Source organism: Ahaetulla prasina, chromosome 9 (assembly GCF_028640845.1).
Source record: "Ahaetulla prasina isolate Xishuangbanna chromosome 9, ASM2864084v1, whole genome shotgun sequence".
NCBI lineage: Eukaryota > Metazoa > Chordata > Lepidosauria > Squamata > Colubridae > Ahaetulla > Ahaetulla prasina.
This window is the reverse complement of record NC_080547.1, coordinates 3655957-3678288: the sequence shown is the minus strand read 5'-3', so window position 1 is coordinate 3678288 and position 22332 is coordinate 3655957. Positions and strand designations below refer to the sequence as shown.

The 22332-nt window shown below is 46.3% G+C and overlaps 1 protein-coding gene across 7 annotated transcripts in view; it reads right to left on the bottom strand.

Moving 5' to 3' along the window:
• FGFR1 (fibroblast growth factor receptor 1) overlaps positions 1 to 21724 on the bottom strand; it is a 147255-nt gene extending 125531 nt beyond the window's left edge. For 6 of the 7 annotated variants that reach the window (XM_058194471.1, XM_058194473.1, XM_058194476.1 and 3 more), the window contains exon 1: positions 21588 to 21724. The gene's annotated coding sequence lies outside the window, so the exon portion shown is untranslated. The remainder of the gene's footprint in view (positions 1 to 21587) is intronic. The other variant, XM_058194472.1, reaches the window with a different exon arrangement.
• Positions 21725 to 22332: the final 608 nt, after the last annotated feature.

Sequence of the window (22332 nt, the reverse complement as noted above, 5' to 3'; positions counted from 1 at the left end):
ACTGTTTCAACTCCTACCCTCAAAATGACGCTGTAGAGCACTGCACACCAGAACAACTAGACACAAGAACAGTTTTTTCCCGAAGGCCATCACTCTGCTAAACAAATAATTCCTTCAACACTGTCAAACGATTTACTAAATGTGCACTACTATTAATCTTCTCATCGTTCCCATCACCCATCTCTTTCCACTTATGACTGTATGACTGCAACTTTGTTGCTAGCAATCCTTATGATTTATATTGATATATTGACCATCAATTGTGTTGTAAATGTTGTACCTTGATGAATGTATCTTTTCTTTTATGTACACTGAGAGCATATGCACCAAGACAAATTCCTTGTGTGTCCAATCACACTTGGCCAATAAAAAATTCTATTCTATTCTATTCTATTCTATTCTATTCTATTCTATTCTATTCTATAACCTAGCAAAACCGTTTCCAAAAGAAAACCAACTTTGCCCATATAGAGAATTCACACCCCCTTCCCATAAGAGACAATCCAATCGGTCAGTCCTAAAAAAAACCATGCCTGACCTTTGGAAGGACAGATACTGAAGCTGAAGCTCAAAATAATTTGGCCACCACATGAGAAGAGAAGGCTCATTGGAGAAGACCTCTGGTGTTGGGAAAGATGGAAGGCAGAAGGAGAGGGGGACGGCAAAGGATGAGATAGATAATGACGACCCAATAAACGTGAATTTGGGCAAACACCGGCAGATAGTGGAGGACAGGAGGAGAATCACATGCTGCATTAAGACAAGGTCCATGAGGCCTTGGAGAATCAGGTACAACCTAGCAACCGAACAACAACAACAACTGAACACACATATTTTATGAATGAAGGTGAATAGACTTGTTCCAGGATGAAATTGCAGGATCCAATCTGGGTCGGTCCACCAGGGCCAGAGGTTTTGTCTTCCAAGCTTTCAGACTCCTGCTGAAGTCCATCTTCAGGGAAGTTCTAGAACTGTGAAGGTGAACCTACGGCATGGGTGCCAAAAGTGGCACACAGAATCTTCTCCGGCTGTTGCCCCAGCCCAGCTCCACCGCGCATGCATGCGCAGATCCTGCCAGCCAGATGGTGTTTTTTTTATTTATTTATTTGAATTTATATCCCGCCCTTCTCCGAAGACTCAGGGCGGCTTTCACTATGTCAAGCAATAGTCTTCATCCGTTTGTATATTATATACAAAGTCAACTTTTTATTGCCCCCAATAATCTGGGTCCTCATTTTACCTACCTTATAAAGGATGGAAGGCTGAGTCAACCTTGGGCCTGGTGGGACTTGAACTTGCAGTAATTGCAAGCAGCTGTGTTAATAACAGACAGACTTAGTCTGCTGAGCCACCAGAGGCCCTCTGGTTTTCAGGGCTTTCTGCCATGGATGTGCGAGGAGGCATATGAGGGATGTGCGCACACATGCACGTGGCGGGGGCACATGCGTAGCCCGGTCACATTGCATTTTGGGGGTTTGTGCATGTGTGCGCCCTCCCCCCACACCCTAATTTGGGCCTGGAAGGCCTCCTGCACCAACCTGGAAGACAAAACAGGGGACGGGGAGCACATGCGTGGAGGACATGTGGCCATGCATGAAGGGGCAGGGCACGTGCATGGGGAGAGGGATGGGGCACCCCGAAATTGCATTTTCGGGGTGTGTGCACTTCGGGCACTCGGGACCAAAAGGGTTCCCCATCACTGTTCTAGAACTGGGGACCGACCCAGATTGGATCCTATGGCACATATTTTACTTAACACAGCAACTTGAATGTATTTTACTTGAAAATGACCCATATGAGGAATTCCGTTAAGAGTACAGCCTCTGTTTTATTCCAGGCTAGGTCTCAGCAATTTTCTCGAAGGGAAGGACGCATTTAATTTTTTGAGCCCACCCTCCCCAAAAAAAGCCATATGTAGTGAATGTTTCAGCTGCTGAGATTAAGTCATCCATTTGCCACAAAAATACTCCTGGGAAGCATCGAGCTCAGAGGAAAATTGTAACAGCTCCTATTTCTCTTCCGATATATTTCCTCCGAACCTGGATGTTTTTTTATTAGGGGTCCCAACGGGGGGAGCATTACAGTGGACATGGTCGATCGAGTAACAACAGATTCCCATCACCCATCTCTTTCCACTTATGACTGTATGACTGCAACTTTGTTGCTAACAATCCTTATGATTTATATTGATATATTGACCATCATTTGTGTTGTAAATGTTGTACCTTGATGAACGTATCTTTTCTTTTATGTACACTGAGAGCCTATGCACCAAGACAAATTCCTTGTGTGTCCAATCACACTTGGCCAATAAAAAATTCTATTCTATTCTATTCTATAACCTAGCAAAACCATTTCCAAAAGAAAACCAACTTTGCCCATATAGAGAATTCACACCCCCTTCCCATAAGAGGAGATCCAATCGGTCAGTCCTAAAGGAAACCACGCCTGTCCTTTGGAAGGACAGATACTGAAGCTGAAGCTCAAAATAATTTGGCCACCACATGAGAAGAGAAGACTCATTGGAGAAGACCTCTGGTGTTGGGAAAGATGGAAGGCAAAAGGAGAAGGGGACGGCAAAGGATGAGATAGATAAAGACACAATAAATGTGAATTTGGGCAAACACTGGCAGATAGTGGAGGATAGGGGGAGAATCACATGCTGTGTTAAGACAAGGTCCATGAGGCCTTGGAGAATCAGGTACAACCTAGCAACCAAACAACAACAACTGCACACACATATTTTATGAATGAAGGCGAATAGACTTGTCCCAGGATGAAATTTCAGGATCCAATCTGGGTCGGTCCACCAGGACCAGAGGTTTTGTCTTCCGAGCTTTCAGACTCCTGCTGAAGTCCATCTTCAGGGAACTTCTAGAACTGTGAAGGTGAACCTACGGCATGGGTGCCAAAAGTGGCACGCAGAGTCTTCTCCAGCTGTTGCCCCAGCCCAGCTCCACCGCGCATGCATGCGCAGATCCTGCCGGCCAGCTGGTTTTATTTATTTATTTATTTGAATTTATATCCCGCCCTTCTCCGAAGACTCAGGGCGGCTTACACTGTGTTAAGCAATAGTCTTCATCCATTTGTATATTATATACAAAGTCAACTTTTTATTGCCCCCAATAATCTGGGTCCTCATTTTACCTACCTTATAAAGGATGGAAGGCTGAGTCAACCTTGGGCCTGGTGGGACTTGAACTTGCAGTAATTGCAAGCAGCTGTGTTAATAACAGACAGACTTAGTCTGCTGAGCCACCAGAGGCCCTCTGGTTTTCAGGGCTTTCTGCCATGGATGTGCGAGGAGGCATATGAGGGATGTGCGCACACATGCACGTGGCGGGGGCACATGCGTAGCCCGGTCACATTGCATTTTGGGGGTTTGTGCATGTGTGCGCCCTCCCCCCACACCCTAATTTGGGCCTGGAAGGCCTCCTGCACCAACCTGGAAGACAAAACAGGGGACGGGGAGCACATGCGTGGAGGACATGTGGCCATGCATGAAGGGGCAGGGCACGTGCATGGGGAGAGGGATGGGGCACCCCGAAATTGCATTTTCGGGGTGTGTGCACTTCGGGCACTCGGGACCAAAAGGGTTCCCCATCACTGTTCTAGAACTGGGGACCGACCCAGATTGGATCCTACGGCACATATTTTACTTAACACAGCAACTTGAATGTATTTTACTTGAAAATGACCCATATGAGGAATTCCGTTAAGAGTACAGCCTCTGTTTTATTCCAGGCTAGGTCTCAGCAATTTTCTCGAAGGGAAGGACGCATTTAATTTTTTGAGCCCACCCTCCCCAAAAAAAGCCATATGTAGTGAATGTTTCAGCTGCTGAGATTAAGTCATCCATTTGCCACAAAAATACTCCTGGGAAGCATCGAGCTCAGAGGAAAATTGTAACAGCTCCTATTTCTCTTCCGATATATTTCCTCCGAACCTGGATGTTTTTTTATTAGGGGTCCCAACGGGGGGAGCATTACAGTGGACATGGTCGATCGAGTAACAACAGATTCCCATCTCCCCCCCATTCTGCTCCCACTTTCCCCCATCTGTAATTGGATTTTAGCTGTTGGCATTAACTTATTCCTATTGGTGTGTGTGACTGTAAGCCACTCAGTTACCCTGCGGTAAGACAAGTTTTATAAATAAATTTTATAAATAAATAAATTAGCAAGCTGTCCCTTCGTAGCCCTCACAGCTCATTCGCAGCCTATTAGTCTCACATTTCGATAACGCACTAATCTTCTCCTTAACCACAGCCAGAATTTGAGTCTCCTGAAACAGAGGGTGGGGTGGGGGGAACGTTACAATTTAATTAGAGGAGAGAGGAAGATTGAATCAAGAACTGATAAGGCTGAGTAGCTTTTGAGATAAGAAAATTGTTCACTGCCCCAGGATAGATTTGCAGGTATAGTTCTCAGGGGATCAGAACAAGATTAGGGAAATCTGGATTTAAATCCCAGTTTGACGAGGGAGCTTAAATGGGCGATTTTAGGAAAAGTTATAGCTTCCAAACCTTAGAGAGTCAGAATAGAGCTGAAAGGGACCTTGGAGGTCTTCTAGCCCAGCCCCCCTGCTCAAGCAGGAGATACCATTTCAAACAGGTGGCTGTCTAGTCTCTTCTGAAAAACCTCCAGTGATGAAGCACCTACAACATCTGAAGGCAAAGCTGTTCCACTGGTTAAATGTCCTCACTGTTAGGAAGTTCCTCCTTAATTCCAGGTTGCTTCTCTCCTGGATTAGTTTCCATCCATTATTATTATTATTTTTTTATCCTGTCGTCTGGTGCTTATCCTGCTTCACCAGATTATTAATTTGGGGGGAAGTAAAACTAAGGAAAAATGCTGAGTGTGCATCTCGGATTTTAGAAAGAAAGAAAAAAAAATCAGGTGACAGCCAACAGATCAATAAAATTATCTTGCTTAATTTCAACTAAACTAAACGTTCTGTTGTTGTAGCTTTGGTTCTGATGCTTCCCCGGCTGCGCGGGGGATAGAGGGGGCATCTCATAGCTCCCATATAACACCTCTCCTGCGCAGGCTGCACTGGTTGCCGGTGGTCTTCCGGGTGCAGTTCAAGGTGTTGGTCATCACCTTTAAAGCGCTCCATGGCTTGGGACCGGGATATTTACGGGACCGCCTGCTGCCACCAATAGCCTCCCATCGACCTGTGCGCTCTCACAGGGAGGGCCTCCTTAGGGTGCCGTCAGCCAAATAATGTCGGCTGGCGGCTCCCAGGGGAAAAACATTCTCTGTGGGGGCACCTGCCCTGTGGAATGAACTACCTGTGGGGCTACGCATACTCCCTGACCTCCGGACCTTTAAGCGTGAGCTCAAGACTTTCTTATTTCATCGAGCAGGGCCGGCCTAAAGGGAATTTTAATGTGGTTTTATAGGGTTTTTATAATTTTATTCTATTATTTTTAACTTTTAGCCAAATTGAATTAGATTTTTAGTGATATATGGTTTTAATTGCTGGCGTTTACTGTTTTATTTTGGCTGTACATCGCCCTGAGTCTTCGGAGAAGGGCGGTATAAAAATATAAATAATAAATAAATAAATAAATAAATAAATAAATAAATAAATAAATAAATAAATAATAACGTTTCAGGGAGGGAGCTGAAGATAAGGCAACCTGTTTTTCTATCTCCCCAGAACATCAAATTGGACCCCAAACTCACAGCGTTACCTAGCCATGGACAAGGATCTCAGCACCCACAATCGCCCCATTAAACATCAGGGTAGATCCAACATGGGAAACATCATCTCTATATACCTTTCAAGAAAAGAAGCCAGCTTGTCCACTTTAATAGCTCTGAGTAATCCCTTATTCCTACTTTAGTGCAGACAATTACCAAGTCTGTCAACAAACCCTTAACTGCATTTCCAGTGTTCAAAGCATGTATTTCATTGTAATCATTATCTCACCTCTAATAAGCAGGTCCATATTCTCATCCCCAGACAGAAAGCTGTGCGCAAGGAAGGTTTAGTCTAGGAAAGAATTTAAGGGCTGAAGGCCTCCTAATTACTATGTTCATCATCATACCAAGCCCTGGTTTGATTTATCATGATTTAGCTCTACCACAATTGCTGGGATTCACAGAACGTGCCGAAACCATGCATCGTGGTTGACAAACCACAAGAGCCAAAAGATTCTCCAGCAGGCCAAACAAGCTACCTTCTAGCTTAGATTACAATCAAGAATCAAGTCGGAAACAGAGGTGAGATTTAAACCAAGTATGGAAGCCCACTCCATCTTACTACACCAGCCTTCCCTAACTTTATGATGCCCTGAAATATCTCTCATAGTTCCCAGTAGAGCTAGCCAACCGGCCAGCTGGCTGGGGATTATGGCATTTGGAGTCCAAAACACCTGCCAGTTTTATCTTTAATTATCAGCCTGAAAAGTACAAAGGGAGAGAGCAAAAGACTCAAGTCCTACCAGCCTGGAAACCATTTAGCAGCCTGTCATTGAAAAATTATAATACGTACCAGGAAAATACAACAATTTAAAGCAATTTAACTGCTGAATGCAGGCAGTCTGCAAAATTTTATGGCCAAATTCTACCAGATCCCGAGTTATAACCTTGCCCCCAGTTAGCAAGCTCTCTGTGTGTCAGGGCAGTGGTGGGTTTCAATTTTTTTTACTACTGGTTCTGTGGGTGTGGCTTGGTGGGCGTGGTTTGGTGGGCGTGGCAGGGGAAGGATACTGTAAAATCTCCATTCCCACCCCAATCCAGGGGAAGGTTACTGCAAAATCCCCATTTCCTCCCAATCAGCTGGGACTCGGGAGGCAGAGAATAGATGGGGGTGGGGCCAATCAGAATTTTTACTACCGGTTCTCCGAACTACTCAAAATTTCCGCTACCGGTTCTCCGGAACTGGTCAGAACCTCTGGCTGGCCCCAGAGTGGGGTGGGAATGGAGATTTTGGAATGTCCTTCTCCCAGGAGTGGGGAGGGAATGGGGATTTTGCAGTATCCTTCTCCTGCCACGCCAACCAAGCCACGCCCACAGAACCGGTATTAAAAAAAATTTGGATTTCACCACTGGTGTGCGTGTATTTTAGCACACGCTGTAGCAGTACTCAGCTGGTCTTTTTACAGCTCAGAAGCTAACCAGGCTTGGGTCTAGTTAGTAATTGATGAGAGGCGGCCGTAGAAAAGTGGAATTGCAGCGTAGATGGGAGGGTTGAAAAAGCTCCCGAAAGGCATCCGTGGCAGTCTTATTGCCAAGAAAATGCATGGATGCGACCCTAAATTTCTTTCCTACCAGTTCTGTGGGTGTGGCTTGGGGGGTGTCATGTGACTGGGTGGGCGTGGCTATGTGACTGGGGGAATCAAAAGACAGAAACTCACTAACAATGTCCTGCTGGAGCAGGGTTGGACTAGATGACCTCCGGGTCCCTTCCAGCCCTGGATTATCCTCTGAAGCTACGTCTGAGGACAGGTTTGTAGTCCTTCCTTCCTCTCCTTTTTCCTCCCTCCCGCCCTCCATCTATCCTTCTTTCTTTCTTTCTTTCTTTCTTTCTTTCTTTCTTTCTTTCTTTCTTTCTTTCTTTCTTTCTTTCCTTTCTTTCTTTCCTTCCTTCCTTCCTTCTTTCTTTTTCTTTCTTTCCTCCCTCCCTCCCTCAAATGAACCCCCCACCCTCCCATTTTTTCCCTACACCGCCCTTTTTTCTTCCTTCCTTCCTTCCTTCCTTCCTTCCTTCCTTCCTTCCTTCCTTCCTTCCTTCCTTTCTTTTCCTTCCTTCCTTCTTTGCTTTCTTTTCCTTCCTTCCTTCCTCCTTCCTTCCTTCTTTGCTTTCTTTTCCTTCCTTCCTTCCTTCCTTCCTTCCTTCCTTCCTTCCTTCTTTCTTTCTCTTTCTTCCCTCCCTCCCTCCCTCAAATGAACCCCCACCCTCCCATTTTTTCCCTACACTGCCCTTTTTTTGCCTAGCAGGCTTCAGCTTTTTTACCTTTTAAAAAATTCTTTTAAAAATTAAAAAAAAAAAAGAGCCTCTGAGGATCAGGCACCTCAGCTGGGATCGTCAGAGCCTTGTTTTAACTTTTTTAAAGCATTTTTTTTACAACCTCTTCGGCTGAAGAGGTTGTTAAAAAATGCTTTTAAAAGTAAAAAAAAAAAGGCTCTGACGATCACATGGCCCAGCTGGGCATGGGGGGAGGGGGGGGCAGGGATTTTTGCTACCGGTTCTCCGAACCACCCGCCGCCTTTGTTATCGGATCGGTCAGTCCAGTCCAAACTGGCAGCATTTCACCCCTGACCGAACATCAAAGTCAGCTTGGAGATTCTATTTTTTGGAGGCAACAAGAGTGTACGAATGCTGAAAGAAAAGAATTAGAAACCTCACTCACTTCTGCCCAATCAGAGTAGAAACCCTTTTCTTAAAAATAGTCCTTCTGATTGCTTTGAGAAGGGGGAGAAAAAAAACTGCACCGATCAATTGTTCAAACAGCTTCAGAAGGAAAAATCAATATTCAGATATGGAAACGCAGCCAAAAGTTTCCTCTTCTTGCAGGATGTATACAGGAGTCCAACACAATTTTAAAGCTCTAGTTCAGGGGTCTGCAACCTTAAACACTCAAAGAACCATTTGGACCCGTTTCCCACAGAAAAGAAAACACCGGGAGCCACAAAACCCTTCATGTGCCTGACTATTTCTTCAGCGGCCACAAAACTAGCATATGTGGTTGAGTTAAACGGTCTGTTTTCTTCTGAAACTTTTCTTTTCTTGGATTTATCCCTGGTTTGCCTACCAGGGGTTGAAAAGCTCAATAAATTGCATGCAGGCGGGTGTCACACGTTGGTGGTTGTGACACATATTTTGAGTGACAGGAAGCCGCAGCAGAGGGATGAAAGAGCCACATGCAGCTCCAGAGCCGCAAGTTGCTGACCCCTGCCCTGGGGGAAACCACCAAGCAGAACCTCCCCAAAAGAAAAATGAGATAAACCAACACCTTCTGAAACAGAAATTACCGGTAACTGCCACAGGGTTTTTTGGTTTTTGGCACATCTGGTGACTTCCAGAGAAGTTAGAGTTGTGATCTAGCACCAGGGTGGATTTGATTTATATCAAGTCGATTTAAAGCATGAGTCAAATCCTGATTTAAATCACTAGTTAAAAAAAGGCTTGATTTAAATCAACTCGTTTTAAATCATGCTTTTTAAAGAGCAACTGTCATCTCTGTCCCACAGCGGCTCCTCCTCTGACCAGCTGTTGACTCACCGACAGTCCCAATATTGCAGAATCTACAACCCTCATGCTGCATAACTAAGCTCCATTTCATGCTGAATAAACTAAATTATGAATGCATCTTAAATAGAAAACTATCTTTAGATAGATGTTTACTCCAGAGGTGGGTTTCAGCAGGTTCTGACCAGTTCTGGAGAACCCCTAGCGGAAATTTTGAGTAGTTCAGAGAACCCGTAGTAAAAATTCTGACTGGCCCCACCCTCATTTATTCTCTGCTTCCTGAGTCCCAGCTGATCGGGAGGAAATGAAGATTTTGTAGTATCCTTCCCATGCGATGCCCATCAAGCCACACCCATCAAGCCATGCCACGCCAAGCTACACCCACAGAACTGGTAGTAAAAAAAAAATTGAAACCCACCACTGGTTTACTCCAAAAGCATTTTATTAAAATAAATTTGATAAATTTGATTTTTTTTAAAAAATGATTTTTATCCACCCCGTCTAGTACACCTCTTCAAATGACCTCACCCGACCAGATCTGCCTTTAAGCCACTCCTTAACTGCACAATGACTGCTAAGGTTGTCCTAAGATGGAAATACAATTTGTAGAGAGTTGGCTTAGCAAATGATGTTACTTTCGGCCATAGTCATTTGTCAGCCATAGCTGATGACTTTTCATGATGGGTAAACTCAATTGTGCCTTTTTAATATATATTGATATATAGAGAGAGAAAGAAAGAAAGAAAGAAAGAAAGAAAGAAAGAAAGAAAGAAAGAGAAAGAAAGAAAGAAAGAAAGAAAGAAAGAAAGAAGGAAGGAAGGAAGGAAGAAAAGAGGGAGAGAGAGAAAGAAAGGAAGAAAGAAAGAAAAAGAAAGAAAGAGAAAGAAAGAAAGAAAGAAAGAAAGGGAGAGAGAGTGAGAAAAAGAAAGGAAGAAAGAAAGAGAAGGAAGGAAGGAAGGAAGGAAGGAAGGAAGGAAGGAAGGAAGGAAGGAAGAAAAAAAGAAAGACAGAAGGAAATTCATCAAGGTAAACAGCTTGATATTCATAATTCATCACACCACAATTCTGCGCCATTCTAAGAAGCCTAAAATCATGCTAAAGAAACACCAGAGAAACCTATGACAGATAGTCCTCCACTTACAACCAAAATGGAGGTCACACGTCCCGGGGACACCGCAGCTGCCTAAATACATGCCAGTTGCAAAAGCATCCAAATTTTGATCAGGTGACTATAGGGATGCTGTAAGTGTGAAAAAACGCTCACCAATCACTTCTTTTTTTAGTGCTGTCATAATTTAGAACGGTCTTTAAACAAATGGTTGCCAAGTCAAGGACTGTCTATAGGGCTCAGTAACTCCCACCCCAAAGGCCTCAAAGCTAATGCTGGTAAGCCCACATTATATCCTAATGCAGTGATGCAGGTCAGGGGTTTGCAAACTTGGCTCTTTTAAGACTTGTGGACCCCAGCTGGCTGAGGAACTCTGGGAGTTGAAGTCCACAAGTCTTAAAAGAACCAAGTTTGCAGACCCCCGATGCAGGTGAACCTTTTTGACACAGAGTGCCAAAAAGGAAGCACTTACTGTTTTCACGTGTGCTTCGCATGTGTGCGTGCTCCTCTAGGCCGTGACCAGGAGGAAGAGCTGCCCATGGGGAATGCCCGTGCCCAAAAAATGAACTTCCGGTTTCTGGCGCACGTCTTCCAGTTACCGCCGCGCATGCGCACTACGCAGCTCAACTGGCTGGTGTGTATGCTCACACCAGTGGTGGTTTTCAAATTTATTTTTACTACCGGTTCTGTGGGTGTGGCTTGGTGGGCGTGGCTAGGTGGGTGTGGCTAGGTGGGCGTGGCAGGGGAAGGATACTGTAAAATCTTCATTTTCTCCTGATCAGCTGGGACTTGGGAGGCAGAGACTAGATGCGGAGCAGGGCCAGTTAGAACTTTTACTACCGGTTCTCCGAACTACTCAAAATTTCTGCTCCCGGTTCTCCAGAACTGGTCAGAACCTGCTGAAACCCACCTCTGGCTCACGCCACAAAACGGAAGACCAACTCTTCCGGTTTCTGGCACTACCGCACGCACAAAGGCCAGCTGATCGGCGTGTGCGCACATATGCCGGAAACCCAGAAGAGGAACGGGTGACACCACACGTGCAAGGCAAGATGGCTCCGCGTGCCGCTATAGGCATGCGTGCCGTAGATTCGCCATCACGGCCCCAATGCACTGCGTGCATCCAGCTAACTTCCATTTACTCGGGCTATGTTTACAGCAGGTGTAAACAAGGGATTGTGGGCCTTGTTTGAGAAACGTCTTCCTGAGACCCTGGTCGGAAGGACCGCCATCTTGATGGCGTTCCACAACAAAGGCATCTTCCCTTTCTGAATCGGATTCTGCATAATATCACTCGGAATGTCTCCCTGCCTGACTGAAAAAGGGGAAGATTGCAATTTAGCTTTGTTTATTTCGGAAGGAAGGTGTACCCGAGTGTTAAAACCAAGCAGCAAAAAGCTCCTGAATTCTCCCAGAAACTGGGAAGCCCTCTTTCTCTTCATCCCCAGTCCTACGTGCCTGCACTTCTTATTATGTTCAGACAAAGACAACTTGCTATAAGGCACTCTCCCCTTTCTTTCTTCCCCCCTCTAGCCAATGTCTCGTTCCCAAGCTGGGCTTCTTTTCTATTCCAGTCAGAGACTGTCTTGATGCTTTTTAATCCACTCCGAAGACGACAGTGGAGGGGTGAGGGGGGTGGTCTGCCAACCAGCCCTGAGATTACGGAAGGAAAGAGCTTGTGTGCGCTGGGGAGGAATGGCTTTCTGCCAAAGAAATACAGTGACAGGCCCCAACAGAGCTGAGTCTTGGCGGGCTCCTCTCTGGGCCGTGATTATTTACAACGATGAGCAACAACCAAGTCTTGCAGGAATCCATCTGCAAAACTTTAAAAATTCATCTTTACCCTTCTTCCTTCCCTCTGATCCTGGGCTGCTTCTGCTATGACTGCAAACAAAGTCGCATTTATTGTATTTATTTAGGGTGCCCAGAAGTCATGCTCGTTGGCCAAGGGTGACATTGAAAACAGGAAACTGGTAATAGAGCTCCCTGCTCAGTACCATTCAATTCAGTCAACCCTTCAGCAAGATTTTGAAAAATCACAAGATTTTGGAAAGGAAAAAAAAAAAGAAGAAGGGGGAGAGGAAAAATGGTGCTTCCCCTAAGGGTTGGGGGAGAGGAAGATAATCCCCCCCCCACTTCCCAGAAATTTGGGGTGATGGTAGTTTCTCCAACCACAAAAACTTACACTTAGCTGTTAACAGCAAACCTGATCAATAATATCAAATGCTGGTATCCAGTAAGTTTGGCAGCATCTTGAGGTCCTTTTAAAGACATTATTCTTGGTCTAAAGCAATGATTCCCAATCTTTTTTTGGGGGGGTATGCCCCACTTAAGCATCTCTAAAATCCTGATGCCCACCCACCCCCGGATGTATAATTCTTATTTTACTCAAAGGGTGAACCCTAATCATGGGGAGGAAGCATAGGTACCCTATGACTATCATTAAGTTTTGTACCTTAGAATTCTTGATGAACGTATATTTTCTTTTACGTACACTGAGAGCATATGCACCAAGACAAATTCCTTGTGTGTGCAATCATACTTGGCCAATAAAGAATTCTATTCTATTCTATTCTATTCTATTCTATTCTATTCTATTCTATTCTATTCTATTCTGTTCTGTTCTGTTCTGTTCTGTTCTATTCTAAAAAGCCATTAACTTGGTTTAAACGAGGTTCAAATTGCCCTCATTAAAAATCAAACTGGGAACCACTGGTCTAAAGTAATTAATTCTTCAGTCTTAATTTGTAAATAAGGGACTTTCTCCTTGTTGTTTTTTTTGAATAACGTATTTAAAATGTTATCTAAATCTGAGGCCCCAGAGAAGTCCTTGATCATGCAAATCTAGGATGAGAAGGGATGGCCATATCTAGAAGGCATCAGCAGTTAGAATTTTCCTTTTTTCTTAACTCTACCAAGCTGGGGCCCAAAACTCACAATCCTCACATTGTTTTCAAAGTCTAACTCCTCCTACCTGTTCAGATACGTTAAGGGGGAACCAAAGACCTCTTAGAAAACCTTTAAGAAAAATGTTTGATTTAGTCAAACAAAAGAGAAATGCTTTCCCCAGTTTTAAAAATAAAAAAAGAAGAGTTTTGAAGACGCAGGAAATCAGTTTGTACAGCTCTCAGATGCTTGTTAATGCTTCCTAAGGAATGCCGCTCTGGAGCAGAAAATTTAAGAAAACTTAGCCACTTATTAACATTTGATTTGCTGCCAAATTTCTGAGATCGAAATACACTTTGTCTTTTTAATTCCACGGCACCTACTTTCAGGCTATATTTTAATCATCAAGGTCAAGTGATATTTTGATAACCGGACAAGGAACTAAGAAAGGAAACAGAGTACTGCAATCTGATCATAGGAGCACAAGAGAAAATTTTCATTGCGCTCCATAGATCCTCCTTCCAAATAAATGCATACAGCACCGTAACCTACAGTTCTCAAAATGGTGGAGAGAATTCACTGGAAGGTCATTTAATCTAAAGTTATCAGGGAGCAGGCTGGCAGTTAAAGAAGTTTGGGCTGGGAAAAAAAAATATCCCAGTAGCAGTTAGAAAACACAGTTCTGGAACAAAGGAAGCATTAACTTGATTCCATGCGTGGCAAATTCCTACAGGTCCTTCATTTCCACCAGAAACTCAAGAGGAGTATGATAAAAGCATTAACATTCTCACTGGGATGGCTCAATTAGCACAGGAGTTACTATCTTGATGTAAGTCATCAAGCAGCGAAGATGGGAGTGTAAATTAACTACCGTACTTGCAAGAGAAGGAAAATGGACTTAAAACTCTCTCTCTCTCTCTCTCATACACACACACTCACACGATGTTTAGATACCATTCCTATATCTCACGGTCCATTCATTTCTTGGAGCCTCTTCACACATGCTAATAGCTTTGGAATAAGCTTGGCTTCGCCATTTTTCAGTCCCTGACTCTTAGAAACATTTGGAGATCTGTTGCTTTCACTCCCAACTGCTATCAAAACACTTAGAAGAAACCCCGTCCCCCCCAGGGGGCTAACCAATGTTCTCGCCAACAAACAAATGGGAATGTGTCAAAATGGACCCCTCCCCATCCCACTTGCTGGTTTGGTGCTTTCTAAAAGAAGAACCATCCATCATGGCAACATCACCCCACTTCCAATTTAAAAAGAATGGTGCCTGGTGAGTTAGTTGTATCCAGTGGTGGGATTCAAGTAATTGAACAACCGGTTCTCTGCCCTAATGATTTCTTCTAACAACCAGTTTGCCAAACTGCTCAGAAAGTTAACAACCGGTTCTCCCAAAGTGGTGCGAACCGGCTGAATCCCACCACTGGTTGTATCCAGCATGGACTTTGTAGACTTCAATCAGAATAGAACTGGAAGGGACCTTGGAGGTCTTCTAGCCCAACCCCCCTGCTCAAGCAGGAGACCTTATACCCGTGATGGCGGAGCTATGGCACGTGTGCCAGAGGTGGCGCGCAGAGCCCACTCTGGGGGCACGCATGCCGTCACCAGCTGCTCTTTGGGTTCCCGGTACGTGTGTGGTTTCTGGCACACATTTCCGGCCAGCTGGTTTTTGGAAAGTGGTCTAAAATACACCCCAAAAACACCCCGGTTTCGGACCAAAAACAGCCTGAAAACAGACCCAAAACCGGCCTGAAAACCGGCCCAAAAAATGGTGCAAAAACAGGCATGCGCATGCCAGCCAGCTAGTTTTCGGGTTTCCGGTGCTCCAGCACGCACATGCACACATGTTCCGGTGCCAAAAAGGTTCGCCATTACTGCCCTAGACCATTTCAGTCACCTGGCTATCCAGTCTCTTCTTAAAAACCTCCAGCGATGAAGCCCCTATCTGAAGGCAAAGCCGTTTCACTGAGGGAGCAGGGAGAAGACCCAAAGTGAAATCCTGGGAGTTATTCCCACCAAAAAAGAAGCCCTTTTCAGCTGCCAAAGTAGAACGCCCAGACATTTCAGCTGAACTGGAAAGAACCCGAGCTCCTGAACAAAGATAAGGCCAAGGGATCAGACTGGTGCCCATATGAGTTTGGAGCAGTGCAAAATGCCAGGTATGGAAGCTTCCTCAAGAAAAGAATGAAAGGCTTCATAGAAATGGAAGACTATAGGACAAGACCTTGGAATTTAATAGCAGAAGGTCCTCTAACAATTTTCCTCGTAGGCGTTGGAAGCAGTTCTGCCTTCTTCTACAGTTTATTTGTAGAGTCTATCCCCTCCTGTTCCATTATGAAAAACTGCCCAAAAGTAAAAGACAGAATGCAAATATTTTAATTAAAATAAATCAAAATATAAAAGCAAATTCATTAAAATACATGTCTCTCTCTCTCTCTCTCTCACACACACACACACACACTGCAGCTTTAATGATGAAAGAACAAGATGGAATTAGTCTTACTTGCACAGCCGGGAATCTTGACATTCTCTCAAGAATATCATCTGGCTACACAAAAAAGCACCGTATAGCAGATTGCCGGCGCACACAAGACATCGAAACAGCCCCGAAATGTAAGCTGGAAAATGCAATATATCCATACTTAGTTTTCTTGCTAAATAGAATGCCAAATTATCACTAAAGCACCTGAAACGATGGGAGCTCAACCTTCCCTTGGGTGCTTATTTGGAAGGTCATCATTGCTCCTTCTTACTTCAAAAGTAGTACTTGGGATTTTTAAAAGAAGAAAAGGTCTACTTAATCCCTTCTCGCCCAATTTAAAACAGCAACCTAAAGAAAACATTCCAGTAGAAGATGTCATCTATCTTAAAAGTTGCTTATGAGCCTTTTATCATTCCACACAAGAACGGAGAATGAGATCTGCGCCTCACCGTTTAGCAAACCAACAACGCTTAATCTGTCTTAATTCCCCAGATTTAATACTGCAGGATAAAGTGAAGGGGAACCTTATTTTCCTTTTATGATGTGATCCATGTAAGCTGCAGAGAATCTGCAATTTTTATTGAATCAGCCCTTGAGGTGATGATCTGGAATTAGCACCCTTTGGCCCCGAGATTTTTACGGCTGGCAAGAATCCTCAGCTTTGATTTTTAATTCGTTTGGTAGACTTTCCATCTCAAAAAGTGGGATCTCTTGAACTGTTTACTCTTGTTTACTTACAAAGTATCCTTCTCTTCTTTTACTGACCCTATTTTACATTTTGTAACAAACCATTGCTTTCTGAACTATTCATTGGTATCCTTCCATCTCAAAAGCCGATGGTATCGTGCTCTGGGAAGAGGTCCTAAAACAGCATCTGCTGTGACCAAAAAGGCCAATTCGAGAGCGACAATCCCTTCCACACTGAGGGCAGATACATTCGGTCCCCTGCCCAGCCTCCAGATTTTGCTGGTTCTGGGACTGCCTCTTTGCCTCAGCCTGCCGAACAAATGTCTCTTCGAATTGGAGAAGGCCATGCTGTGTTTTTAGCCTCCAAGCTGAACGATCGGAAGTCAAGGTTTCCCAGTCATTAATGTCCATTCCCAAGGCCTTTAAATCCCTCTTGCAGATATCCTTATATCGCGAGGCGCTTTCTGAACTATGGTTATTGAATAAACCACAATAGCTGGGATTTGGATGTAAGGTAAAGGTAAAGGATCCCCTCACACATACGTGCTACTCGTTGCCGACTCTAGGGGGCGGTGCTCATCTCTGTTTCAAAGCCGAAGAGCCAGCGCTGTCCGAAGACGTCTCTGTGGTCATGTGGCCGGCATGACTCAACGCCAAAGGCGCACGAAATGCTGTTACCTTCCCACCAAAGGTGGTCCCTATTTTTTCTATTTGCATTTTTACATGCTTTCAAAACTGCTAGGTTGGCAGAAGCTGGGACAAGTAACAGGAGCTCCCCCCGTTACACGGCAGCACTAGGGATTCGAACCGCTGAGCTGCCGACCTTTTGATCAACACGCTCAACGTCCTAGCCCCTGAGCCACCGCGTCCCTTGCTAAACCATAAATCATGGTTAGGGAATCAAGTTGGCTGGATTCATGTCACATACCAGTGCAAAACCAAGCACTATTATGATCGAACATCACTATGCGGTTCTAACCCAGCCTGAGAACTGTGCATTCTGCCCTGCAGCTAACATATTAACCCAACCACCGTACAGCCATAATCAAAAGCCAGAAACATTGTTGAAGTTGCACATAATTCATTCTTTCAAAATATCCCAGATGGAAAATTCCCTTATCTTGAGGTACGCTAACATGGTTTCTAGTTATGTATTTGTTGAAAAATAGTTAACAGCGCCTTTTGAAGGTGTCCTTTCACTTAATGGTGGGGAAAGGAGCTTTTATTTGGGATAAAGTACTTAAAAGATATTCAATTCTTATGGGTTTATTATTCAACTCTTATGGGCTCTGATACTGTTGGATATGAGCTAATGCATACCCCAAAGTGAATATAAGCTGGAGGAATAAGACAGATTAACCGGCCCCCAAAGTATCAAAGGCAGAAACAATTTGCTTCAAAGTTGATTCTAAATAGCCCTGTCTATCCCTTAAGGCGTGCGTTTTATAAATATTTGTATGCTTATAAATGGGAATATTACGATATTATTCCCTCCTGAGCTGGCGATTAATCACGAAGAGGCAGCTCTGGACTGGAACATAAGACAACATGAAAAGCACCTGCAGAGATCCTGTTCCATAGCATAACACCCGATTTTATGGCTATATTGCAATGACCTTGGTGAACCAACCAAGCACTTTTTTGCACCTGTATTTGCACAACGCTTCGCTGTACCTAATCTCGGAGTGGAGGCACACACCCATGGGAGCACCTGGTAACCTTTCCCTTATCTTGCATACCTTGGAGCGAGTAGGAGACGTGTCACCATCTGTCTAAAAAGGCCTTGCTGTGGAGGCCTGTGGCTTATCTCCTCTCCCAGCAAGCTTATGCAGATGTTCACAAGGGACAGTATTCGGCACCAGATAGTCCTTGACTTATGACCCCAACTGAGCACAACATTTCTGCCACTAAGTGAGACTTGTGTTAAGTGAGTTTTGCCCCATTCCACGACTTTTCTTGCCACCTTTGTTAACTGAATCACCGCAGTTGTTAAAACTAGTAACGCGGCTGTTGAGCGAATATGGTTTCCTCATTGGCTTTGCTTGCAAAAGGTGATCACATGACCCCTGGCGACCGTCATAAATGTGAGTCAGTTGTTAGAAACCACGTGACTGACCATGGGGATGGTGCAGTAATCACTGGCGTGAAAAAATGGCCCCTTTTTTTTCGGTGCTGCCGTAACTCCAAACAGACACTAAACGAACCGTGGTTAAATCGAGGACTTCCTGTACCAGCTGAGCACTAGGCTCTAGTCCAGGAGAGTCCAACCTTGGCGACTTTCAGACTTGTGGACTTCAACTTCCAGAATTCTGGCTGGGAATGAATTAAAAACCTGTGTGGATTTCCACTCCCTTAGCTGGCTGGTTGGCTGGGGGAATTCTGGGAGTTGAAGTCCACAGGTCGCCAAGGGTGGACACCACTGCGGTAGTCCATGGGAAATGACATCACGGTCCACTCTTAATGATGTCACAGGACTCTGCTCAGTGCCTACCAGCCAACGCAGCAGTCAGCTTGCTAGTCCTTTCTGAAAACCAGCCACATAAGCGAAGGGATTCAAGCCCTCCAGAAGAAAATCAACATAGGGAGAGGCCCCTTCGAGCCAATTTACACATAAATGGCACCGCTGCCTTGTAAACAACCCTCCTGCCAATTCTTGCCACCTCATCAAATAGATTTTGAACTTTTAACAGGTGGCCAACAGGCCCCAAACTCCATTTGTTGGGTCAATACGAACAAAGTACACAGGCAGGAGCAGTTTGGCCTGGTGGAGCCTGGCGATGATGCATCCGTTTGCCTGGAAGGAGCTTCGACTTGGCAACCCAGCAGGCAGGCAGTTCGGGATTTTTTTTTTTTCTTCGTTAACTGAATCACGGCAGTTGTTAAGTGAATCTGGTGCCCTCCTTGACTTTGCTGATCAGAAAGGTTGCAAAAGAAGGAATCCCATCAAGATGGGGGTTTCCTTCCCAGCTGCTGACTCATAGCCAGTGGTGGGATTCAAGTAATTGAACAACCGGTTCTCTGCCCTAATGATTTCTTCCAACAACCAGTTTGCCAAACTGCTCAGAAAGTTAACAACCGGTTCTCCCGAAGTGGTGCGAACCGGCTGAATCCCACCACTGCTTGTAGCCTCAACTCATTCCTGCCGTACGAAAAAGACAGCTCGCCCAGTACAGACAGTCCTCGACTTACGACCACAATGTGACACCAAACATTTCTGTTGTTAAGTGAGACACTTGTTTCTCCCCCCCCCTGTTTTACGGCCTGCCTTGCCACAGGTTGTTAAGTGAATCACTGCAGCTGATAGGTTGGTTGTTAAGCGAACCTGGTTTCCCTGCTGACTTTGCATGTCAGAAAATCCGCAAAAGGGGATCACACGACACCGGGACGCAGCAACGGTCATAAATATGAGTCGGTTGCTCACGTAACCATGGGGATGCTGCAACGGTCGTAAGTGTGAACAAGGGTCCTGTGTTACTTTTTTCAGCGCCGTTGTAACTTTGAATGGTCACTAAATGCACGGTTTATAAGTTGAGGACTATCTATAACAGATCTCTAAACCAGGGGTCTCCAACCTTGGCAACTTTAAGCCTGGCGGACTTCAACTCCCAGAACCCCCCAGCCAGCAAAGCTGGCTGGGGAATTCTGGGAGTTGAAGTCCGCCAAGCTTAAAGTTGCCAAGGTTGGAGACCCCTGCTCTAAACTACCTGGCCTTATCAATGAACCACCCATCATTCCTTATACAGTACCATCCTTTCCCCAAAGGTGAGGTTGTTGTTGTTTTCCCAAAAGACAATTGGACTTTCTTGAAGACTTTCTTTCAAGCAGCTTCTTCGGAACTGAACCAAAGAGAACCAAGGAAGCTTCTTGGATGAGAAGCAAAACGTCTTCAAAAGAAAAGAAACAAGGAAGCCCATTGCCTTTTGTTTTTTTTTTTGTTTTTTTTAAAGCACCTTTGGGACAACCTGGATAATTGAAACTCTCCATAGACAATATAGCCTTTCTTTCTTTAAGCTCTCCAGCACTGCTCGGCTACAGAATCCATGCTAGCTTGGAATTGTAGGGTGGCTGCAAACCAGAGAGGGTACCAGCTCCATCCATGAGCTTGCCACGCCACGAAATTCCATCACAAAACAAAACAAGACCTTCTCCTAAGTCCCCCAGGTGCCCACCATGCAAATTTTTGGAAGGGGGGGGGGAAAGCAAGGGATCCCAGCCAAGGAAGCAGCGGTTTCTACTTTGGGAGGGAGAAAAACTTAAAAGTAAACTGGCCAAGCTCCACATTAGCTCCAAACTGGGTTGCTGCCTTTAAACTGCGAAGTCGCGTCAGAGATCCCGGGTAGACTCGACGCCCCCCCCCCACGCCCCGATTTCAGTTAAGGGATCCTTAAGGAGCATCTCAAGAGGATCCCCTCCCTCCCCTCCCTTGTCCCTTCCTTTCATTTCAGAGATTTCCACCGCTCGCTTGGAGTCGAGGAGAAGAGAAATTCAAGCCTCTTTCAAGCTTGGAAAGCCACCGAGCTCCGGGTTTGCAAAAAACAAACAAACAACAACAACAATCCGCGCACGTCTGAATGCGTGTCCGCGATGCCTGCCTTGTCCCCGTGCGTGCGGGAGGACACGAGCGACTGCACCAAAGCCGAAACGGGATTGCGGCCAAACTACCCACGCCGACCCACCAACCCACCTTTGCAAAAAAACAAAAAACAACAAAACCAAAAACCCGCCGCCCTTTCCTTTCCTTCTGCCCCCGCGCACATCCGCAGCCGGTAAAGCGTTCCCTCCGCAGAGCCTCCGGTCGTCTCTCCTCCATCCCTCCACCCCCACCTCCAGGAACAGCGGGTCCGACCGGAGCCTGTGTCTGCCCCCCCCCACTCCTTCCTCCCGGTCCTCAAGCCGTTGCACTGCCGGGCGCCAAACGCCGGGGGCGATGGAGAACCCTACGGGCTCAGCCGAGAAGACCAGCGGGAACTTTGCCAATTGCACTCACCGAATTTCCAGGGAGGCCCCCCCCCGCATTTTTTCCCCCCGGGGAAAAGCTACCACCAGCCCCAAACTGGGATCGGGACCCCTGGATGGACCCCGCTTCCCCCCGGGGAATTGAGAGACCACGGCCGCGCTTGCAGGGGACCCCCCCTTTTTTTTCTCTCCCCCCAACTCGGAAAAGGCAAAGTTTGGCTGAAACTTTTCTCTCTCTCCAGCCGCGGGCCAACTTACCGCTCGGACGGAAGGGAGAGAGGCGGGGGGTCCCTCCCGGGCGCAGGCGAGGCGGCTTTCAGGGTTGGGGGTGGTGGTGGGAGGGGGGCGGCCAAGAAAGTTCGCCCCCCGCGCGTCCTCCGAGGCCGGCGGTCCCAGGTGTCTCTCCGCCGCCCCCCCCCCCAGCCCTCCCGCGACCAAAAACCCGACTCCGCCGCTGGGAAACAATAGGCGAGCCACGCGCCCTCCTCCTCCTCTTCTTCTTCTCTGCGTCCTCGGCTCAGAATCCGGGCTCCATCGGCCGGCGCTCGATCCGCCGAGAGCGCAGGCGAAGGCAGCCCGAAGAGCTTGGAAAGCCGAAGGGAGAAGACGGTCAGGTGGCGCGGGAGAAGCGAGAGCCGAGACGGGCGGTTCGGAAGGGCTCTCCGGCGCGCGTTTCCCGGGCAGAGCGAACGAGCGAGCGCTGCGGTGGCTGCTGCGGCTTCTTCTTCCTCGCGCTCCGGGGCTGGAGGCGACTCACTCGGACGCTCTCTCTCGCCCAGTCCGGCGGCGGAGAGCAGCCGGGGGAGTGAGTCACTCCCACCCCGCCTGCCCGCCCTGCCGGCCGGCCCCGCCCCGTCCGTCCGCCCCTCCTGCTAGGGGGGTCTCTCCTTCGCAGCTCCCGGAGCTCCGGCGCTACCTTCGGGCAAAAGGCGAGCTGGCGGGGAATCCAGCCGAACCGAGCCGGCCCGGGGGTTGCCTTTCCACCCTGCGCGCGGCGTTGCTG